We start from the raw sequence: 9,690 nt of genomic DNA, 5'->3' as shown, positions 1-9,690 counted from the left end.
AGAAAAAAAAATAAGAGCAGGAAGCAATGACCTGACATTTACAGTTCATTTGTGCCCTGTTCAGATGAGAAAACGAACTGCTAGCAAGAGTTGGACATGAGCTATTAAGATTCTCTATTGCTGACAGATACGATTAGATCTTGTGGAAGGCCAGAGTGAAAAATAAACATGAAAGGGGTAAATTTTTTGTTGGCGTAAATCACCATCTCGCCCTTCAAGGCATTTCGGGCAGCTGCGCTAGCTCACAGTGCCCGAGGAGCTGCCTCAAGGGACCCGCTCTCTGCTCCCTCCCTCTCGCTGGAGATGTAACTCGCATTAACGTTAACGGGACTTACCTCTCCTGGAAAAGACAACAGCTTATGAAGGTTATTTGTTCATTCATTTTTAAACATCATTATAAGGAGTAATTTCAGTTATTGCTTGTGGGAAATTTTAATTAAATATCTATTTTTATGAATATGTTACTGACTGATGAAATATGCTTGTTGCAAGGTATTTTTATAGGCTTTGAAGTAATACTTTTGAAAACAGTATATCGGTTCTACCCCACAAGGCAACGGTCTCCTTTTAGGAAACACCCCACGGATTTTACAGATTATGCAGCTCGAGATTACTTTTTAAAATTGTTATTAATCTGTATCTGCTGTACCTTTTTTTTTGTTAGATCCAAGCTACAAATTCCACTGGAAATATGTAGCAAGCTTCAAATTCTGTTTTTCTTTCCAGAATGACAAGTTATTAACCCCATCCCACCTGCTCTTGGGTGGATTCCAGAGACCTTTTTTTTCCTATTCTATTTGAAGAGAAATTCGTATTAATGAAAACTGGTGTAAACTGTTACATTTCTGTTGTTTCAAGTCCCATGCATTGACTGTGAGAGATCTGCTTGCTGGTTTGTTAAAGGTGGGATCATTCTTCGCAGACAACACAAAGCCACTCTAAATAATAGTCTCTGTGAACAGGAGCTGTTCCATCCATGCTATGTTTGGAAATACAGGGATAAAGTGTAGTTAGAAACATTCCTCCTCCACACTTACTCATAGGCCTCTACGCTGTCTTTACGGTGGGCTGCAAAATGTGCCGGGAGGAATTCTAGGGTATCATGGGTTGGAGAATCACTTCAGCAGGGACTGTGAGAAATGGGCATGTTTCTAGGAAATGTACATGTTGACACTGTGAAGAAGTTAACTGTTTCTTTCATCTTCCGAGTACTCCAGATCCAGTTTGGTCATTTCTTGAGAGCAGAAAAGCTGCGCAGGTCCTACCTGACCCCTTGTTCTCATGGGGATGGACAGTCCTCAGATCTTGGAGCCACCCAACCACAAGAGGATGCAATGAGACCACTGAGCCGACTGACTGACTACCTGTGTCAGCTAGCCATGCTCCTCAGCCTACAGTACCCCAGGGCAGAGTTACAGAAATAGCCCAGAGGTGATGTGCCCTTTCTCAGACAGCCTGAACCACCCAACTCCTCTGTTTACCCTTCCTATACTCCTATACTCTAGCTGGAGTTATTTAAATGTCCCAAACAATACCAGTCTACACAGTTATACCTTTAATGAAAATTGGAAATAAATACCACACAATTCAGTGCCCACGTTTCTTAACATAAAGCCTACACATGCCATGAGAATGAAGATCCATGAAGTCACCCATGAAGCACGATGTCTTTAAGTAGTTCTCAATATCCTACTTTGCATTTGACATGAAAATTTATTATTCCTGTCTTAATATGATAATTAATGTTAATTAGTGGTGATGACATTTAACTATACACAGTCTCTACACACTAGTACATGAAGTTGCGTGGAGGTATGCCATCCCCGTTGTAGTTTTTTATTAAGTAGTTGTTTATTAAGAAGTATAAACTTTGGGTAGAATCTTCTTAGCTAGTGAATAAAATATGTTTTCAAAGGCCACATAGCACATTGCTTCTTTTAGATTCGAATTGACACATAAAGCTTCACATTACAGAACAAAGAAAGATGAGTTACTATGTTTGGTTATTTTATTATGCATCCCAGTTGAGCATAGTTGCACATCATGAGAGTGCATTTTTTCCCAAGTGGGCAGCAGTCATTAGAAGATGTGTGAAATTTGTGCATCTGCTGGCGGAAGACTGTGTGACTCTATTTTCAAGGCATTTTCAAGGCTATTATTTTTTTAAGGATTCCTCAAAGGTAATTGGAGTTCTTCGCATGTGTACATCTCAGCTCTTAGGCTTGGAAGTCATTCTTATCTGGAAATGCACGTAAGTGGATGCCAAGGCTTCCTGTGGAAATCAAAGGCATGAAAAGCAAGTTTGTTAAATTGGGCACAATCCCGAGTGTGATAAGGGCAGAAGGAGCTGCACTTGCTAAGGGTTACTTTCCAAGTGAGATATTCTGATCTTCAGTGAGATAATCTCACTTACTAGGGAGCCACTGGGTATTTGGTAAAACTGTGAAGAACTACAAGGGGGTACTTTCTTCCTTGCCTGGAGAACAGACCCTGGGCTGCCTCTGGAATGAGGCAAGAAATGCTGAGCGGAGGTGGCGGGCACTACCTCTGCGCTGGTGTGATGCTGAAGGCACAGAAGTTAATAGGTTTGTCCCCAGAAAATGCAGAGTGGTTGTGAGATTGCTGTCTGCTATACCAACTTCCAGAACCCACAGGGTGCCTGCACCCTGGCTAGTGATCATCACGGAGTCTCCACCAAATCCCTCACTTTTAGCTGTTCATCTTACAGAGGAGGCAGGAGAGATGATGGTGTAAGAAGCCTTGTTATCACCTCATCTTCCAAATATATCACTTTCCAATAAGTGAATAGAAATACTTATTGGCTGTGCTTGGCTTTTCTTTTAAATTTTTGCATATGTGTTAGCCTTATAAAATGTATGTGAGATTTTTATTCTGTGAAAACGAAATCTGAACATGCAGGACAGAATGGCTTGAGTGCCATTTGTGATTTATGGACCATTCTTACACTTTAGAGTACAAATGCCCCTTTATAAATACAATTTCCATTCCAACAGATTAACATGTAGACTTTGTGGAAACAACTTTGTAAATGGAAAGATTGTGTTAATTGGAATGAATAAGATAATTTGGTAGTTTATGGATTAGTTTTACTAAGAGCGATGAGATGTTTCTGGTCTTGATCAGTTTTATCAGATTTGTATTGCCAGGCTGTTCCTTTTGCTTGAGTATAGGCTTAAAATGAACTATGGTGAAGCAGATGGCACAACCATAAAGACTTTAAATCAAATTCAATGGTAGGTATGATACCCTCACAAGTTATCAAAAAATATTTTTTGATAACTTGACTGCCACATGCTCTCCATTATAGCAGTGTAAAGGAAACTCACAAGCATGACTATACATGTTGGAAAGAGGATGGAAGGGAGTGAATCTTACACTTTACTGCAAATTTCACAGGAAATAAGTTCGTTCAGTAGAACTCAATGAAGTAGCTTTAGAGGTGCTAAAAAACCACGTCTGTTTAAAGATAAGCAGGGCAATATCCATCAAATAGCTCAAAGGAATAATTTTCATACAATTGTGTTTAATTTCTCATAAGATGTTCTTACAGCTGTTTCTAACAATGTTATATTATTAATTCTATGGTGTCACTCAATGACTAATACTTTCTGATAAAATTATGACCAGGAAGTAGAGAAAAGCAGCCCCAATTCAAATGTTTGAAATTTCAGAGTTTACAAATATTTCTATAGGTAACAACAGTTACAAAGATGCTCTTAAAGGTTAATCTCATGAAGTGTTGTGAATTATGCCTGAGATGTGTGTTCACAAATGCATATTCTATTTTTTTTTATAGCTTCTCTAGAGAGATATGTCTCAAGGAAGACAGAAATTAATTTGAAAACAAGTAGGGACTAGAATATTCCCTGCATTGGATGCATGAATTATATTTATTAGAAGGTGTTGGAAGAATCATTTACATTGATTGAAGTTGACAAAATTATTGTGGGTGACAAACACCATGGAGAGCGAGATAAATTCTTTCTTGAAAATATATTGTTCTGCAGTACTCCTAAATTCACAAATAGTCTAGCTTTTCGACTACAAAACCGGCAGCTGCATGAGTTAAATCAACTCCAAAGACTAATCTAACCTCTATGCCTGCCTTCTCAGCAATATTGCTAGAGTTCATATTTATCAGTCAATACCATGGATTCATTTGTGCTTTGCTTCTATTTTTTCTGCATTATGCCCTCGCTTTCAGATTTGTATGCCCCACGATCCTTGTAAACTCCTGCAGGATTCTTGTCTCACTGAGACTGTTTTAAAAATTTAAATGATCTTGGCTTTCTCAAAAATCTGTGTGAAAATGCCTCTAAAATATTCCTTTGAACATATGGTTCATAATATGAAGGTGCTTGTGCTTAGGTTTCTCAGACAGAAAACCAAAAGCTATGTGAAGTGAGATGATATAACTAGAAGTAGTGTCACCCATTGAGAAAGATTCTTCAGGGGTCTGATGAATTTGTGAGCTAGTAACTGCAGCTTGAGACCAGAAGCATTGCACCTGCCACACACAACCCAGAAAAGTACTGATCAAAGTCATTACTAACTGGTGCTCACTGACCCGTGTGAAACGAAGCAGGGATTTCAGTATATTTTCTGGGTGGCAGGTGTTTGCCGCATAAGCCACTATCACAGATGGCCGTAATTAACACCTGTGCTGGCAGGCCGAATGGGAGGGCCAGAAACTGATGACATGAACTACAGTAGCATTTCACCTAAAGAAACCATTCCTTCACCTATGGGTATTTAAGGGATGCTAAGGGATAGCACCAGACATGGGTGGAGAGAGGTGTGCAACAAATGAGTGCAACACAGTGGGTAACCAACTCGGGTTTGCTGGCTAATTTTTCAGACTGGATCTTTTCCCAAACACTAATTCTGCTATTATTATTATTATTATTATTATTATTATTATTATTATTATTATTATTATTATACAGCTTAAGTAACAACTTCTAGATCTTTCTTGCCTATCAACGCAGCACAAAATTGGCTGTTGAGAGAGGTGGCTGGAGTCTTGTGATCTTTGAAGCTGCAGCCCCGGTTCCTGTCCAGTACAAAAGAGTGCTCACAAACGGCTGTTCATGGACCCCAGAGCATCACAAGGTCACTGAAGTCAACTGAGTTTACATCAGTCTTAGTTATTTACCAGTAGACAAACACAGGATGAAGACCATTTTTTAAAACCCTGGCCTGATTAGGATACCTCACACCGTAGACAAATGGTGTGCAAGAAGTACACCAAGAATAGTATATATATAAAGGCTCTTCATAGCAACTGTTTTAAGTGAAAAACAAACTGCCCCTGGCTGAGGAAAGGAAATAAAAATTAAAGAGGTATTAAAACTGCCCTACTGATCCTTCAACAGAGGGCTGAATATTAAAAGAAGCAAGAACTGGACATGTACAGAGCATACCTTCACATCTCCAGTATGTAGCCACCTCCCAAATACTAGGGCTATCAGCCACCAATGGACCTTTGCTCTATAAATTTGTCTAATCTTTTTTTTTTGTATCTATTTATACTTCAGTCTCCATAGTATCATAACAGTGAATTCTAGAATTTAATTGTATGTTGTGTGAACAAGTGCTTCCTGTTATTTACTTAGAACTATTCCTTGATGACTGCATTAACTTCATACATTCATGCAAAACTCTCATTGGTTTTTAATCCCGATCATTATACCATACTTCTAATTTCAGCATGAAATGTGGGGAAACAGAGCTATATTCAGTATTGAGGATGGGGTTACGCCACGGTTAAACTTACTCGTGAAGTAACAATCTCAGTATTGCTCTCAGACTTTTCCTAAATAAGCTTCCAGTAGTCCATTACCTTTTTAGTTACCACCATGCACTGAATGGATGTTGTCAGAAAATACTTTAAAATTACTACAAAACCATTTTCCTAAATGGTAAAGCCGTATTACTCTTCATTAATTGACACAGAGTTTATTTCCTAGACTTTGGTTCCTATCTGTTAGCCAATTATTAATCCAGGACCTTCTGTCTTATCCCATATTACCTCTATTTCTCTGAGAGCCTTTATTAAGGGAAAAGCTTTCTTAAATTCCAAGTACTCTGTAGTGATTGTATCATTCATATGGTTACCTGCTCCAACAAAAAAGGCTAATAAACTCCTGAGGTACATATTTTCTCTGCAAAAGCTACGTTGTTTCTTCACTAATATGGAATATTTTTTAATATATGCATTAATACTGGTTTTGTTATGGCTCCTACCAATTAGCTTTGTGCAGAAATACCTTCTCTGCTGAAGTATCATGTCTGTTGTTCATTGGATTACCCTCTATGCCTCTGCACTGTCTATAAATTCTGTTAAAAAATTAAAACTGATATGTGAAAACATAAAATTACTTTTTCCACTTTACTGCTTCTATTTTGATCTAAGGCCAGTTTAACTGGTGATAACGTACCATAACAGAAAATTAGCTGGCATTGGCAATTTTTGAAGTCCATCTTCTGGATTTGTTCTAAAATACATTCTGTTGACACTCTGAGACAACAGTTCAGTCTTATTCTACATAAGGAATGACCTTTGTATGAGAACCATCCTATCCGCCTTCATTGGCAGTGTAGACTGAGAGAATTAATTTAATGTTTCTGTTATGGTTTTATCTTTCCTGAGTGCTCTTTTTATATAACTGGTTATCACCGAATATCAGGCAAGTTTCCCATTTCTGGAATTTTTGAAGAATGGTAGGTATTAGATTCTATGCCTTTGTATCTCAAAATTGTTTCATCTTGGTTTATTGTAGTTTTGTATTTCATTTGTCAAGGTATACTTCATTCTCTTTCCCTCATTAGGTCACAACTTCGAGTTTTTAAAGGTTTTTTTTTTATTATTATTTTATTGTGTTTTATTTTAATAGCTTTAGGAAATCTATTTTTCTGCTTTATCATGCTGGGGCTTTTGATCCTTTTGAAGGTTTGGTTTTCAGCCTCTCATATATTTCTGAGTAGTCTCCATGTAATTTGTTAGTATTTCATTCTTTTGCCTGTGACTTTTAATGTCCTTGAAATTAACTTTCTCATTTTTATATAATTTATTTTGCTTTAAATTAAAGATTACTGTTACTGATTTTTTGTTTCACATACAGCTTTTTCTGTCCAAATATGACTAAATTACAGTCACAATTACAGACTATTTTTTTGATAGTTAGGGCTTAATAAGCCTTGTATACTGCTCAAGACTAAATCAAGAGCTGTTTCTTTTGTGAGTTCAGTGAGCAGATGAATAACACACATGAAAAATAAATCAATGCACAGTATGTAAGATTTGCCTTCATTTTCCGTTATCTAACCTATGGTCTGGCAGTAGTACCTACAGAGCCAAGGTGTGTTAATAGTGTTTTGTGACACGTGGGGTGCTTTTTAATGAAAAGTACCGTGCATCACAAGCTGTCCTTTCCTCTTGTGATGTGCCACTGCCTAGATGGCTTGTGTCTATAAAAAACCAGTGTGACAGATATTTAATTTTACCGAAAAGCCACAGCTTGTTATACAGTTCCATGGTTTGAGCAATTTCCATTTGTATCCTTTCCTGAATGTTTTTAAACAAATTAATTTCTTAAAGTGTGTTTGGATTATATTAACAGCCAGCAATGATTTATAAGTCCCTTTGAAATTTTATAAAAATGTTGTAAGGATAGGCATTTGGCAGTTCTGGTAGACAAAGCAGAGAAGGTCATATCCAGTGCCGGTGCAGAGAGAAAGTGTAACTGTAAAGCTCTTGATCCAGTGCTCACTGAAGTAGCTGGTGGTCCTCTGTTCAGTCCAGTAGATCCTGAGTGGGGCTCAGAATGGCCATCACGTGTTATTTTTTCAGGTTATGGAGCTGGCATTCCTCAGAAAGCACTAAAAATCCACAGCACTTGTGAATCCCACAGCTAGAAGGATCTCATAGTTAACTGAAAATAGTGTAAAATTGGTGTGAAGGCAAACATTGTTTGTTGGATTTGCATAGATATTAGAGGATATTCATATACATAGTTTTTTCCTTCCAACTAGGAGAAGGCTGAAACTAGTTCACCTCTTCCCTTGCAAATTTCCCAGTGAATTTAACTTTTGTTTCTCTGCAAATTGTTTGAGGAGAAAACTTCCATTTTCTTAAGTGCAGACACAATTTGCAGTTGTTTGACCAGGAACTTTCATCCTTATTCATCTGTGGATACAGATGTATTTGTACAAGCTAGTAATTTCCCAAACATTTATTCAAACAAAACTCATCCTGGCAAACAGCAATAAGAACGAGGCATGAATATCGCTGAAGTGACAGCTATTTGAAATCTGAATAAGTGTTCATAAATGCTTTCTTAAAATGTCTGGCCAGGCTCCATTGAACATTGAATGTATCCTCCTATGTGGAGTAGAATATAAATTTGTAATTAATTGTCAGGAAGTGAGAAAACCTTTCATGCTTATTTATGTAAGCCTTTCTTACCTGCATGGTGCTGTAGAGAGGCTTTAGCAAATGGAAATTTGGCATGTAGATCATTGTGCTGGGTATTGAAAGATGGTGATCCTCCTAGCGAGAATGTATTGCTCTGACTGCAGGCTCCACGTGCATAAATCTCAGTCTCTTGTCTGACCAGCAAATATGTGAAACTAAATATTGACAATGCTGTAAAGGAATGCTAGATTATCAGCATTGCTAAAACTGGTAGGATGGTTTGAGAGACTGGAAAGTTAAAATCCACTCCTACTGAATTGGTCAGAATGGGTTACAGCAGTGGGCTGACAGCATTCTCTCAGAGGATGCCCTTATTTGCAAGGCCATATTTCCCTGGAAGGGTAAGTTCATATTCAGGATCAGATTAAAAACTCTACAGCAATATGAAGCAAAGTGCTGAGTGGAGACAGTCGTTCTGCTGGAACAAAAGTGTTCAAGATTTTGAGAAGGGGGAATGAGCCAGGCAGCAGCCCTGGTACCCTGGATATCACACTCCTTTCTTGTTCCGTTCCTCCTCTAGGCACTACAGTTGTGGTCCTCAGGTGTCACTGCATTCCCTCGTAAAGAGGCTCAGACTTCCTCTTCCATGTGGATACCTGCTGACTCAAACCATTCTTTGACCACTGTCAAGTTCTGTCAAATCTGTCAAATCTAACAGCTCAGTCTGTGCATACTAAGTGACACGGTGCCAGTCACCCAGAGCCTGAATTTGTCCTCCCTCCCACACAGTGCCAACCTCCAGGTGAAATTACAAAGAATGACAGGAAGCGTTTCCAGGAGCTCCTTCTGGATTTGTCGCTGACCTCAGAAAGAGATAGCAAATATTCTGTATAACACATGCCTCTAACCATGCCTGCAATGGTGTCCTCCAGTGTTGGCATACTACAAAAGGGTAAGAAAAGGATGTAGTAAAAGTCTGCAGCATGCAGAGAGTAATGTGAAAAACTGGTTATAAATTTGAGTGAGGCAATAAATATTGATTTCAGTATATTATGGAACAGCCAAAAATGGACAGTGTTATGTCAAAAATCCAAGCGTGAAAGACAAATGAGCTATGGCAGATAGCTCTGGCTACCAAGACAGCAATCCCCAGAAAAATAATAAGATGATGATTCAGGATTCAGCTGACAAAAAAATTCTAATTAAATTAAAACCAATCAATGTGACTCTACAGAATATAGGTCTTCTCAAAC

This window comes from Athene cunicularia (genome assembly GCF_003259725.1).
Source record: "Athene cunicularia isolate RWA chromosome 3 unlocalized genomic scaffold, athCun1 chr3_part1, whole genome shotgun sequence".
Classification (NCBI taxonomy): Eukaryota; Metazoa; Chordata; class Aves; order Strigiformes; family Strigidae; genus Athene; species Athene cunicularia.
Note: the sequence above shows the minus strand (reverse complement) of the source record.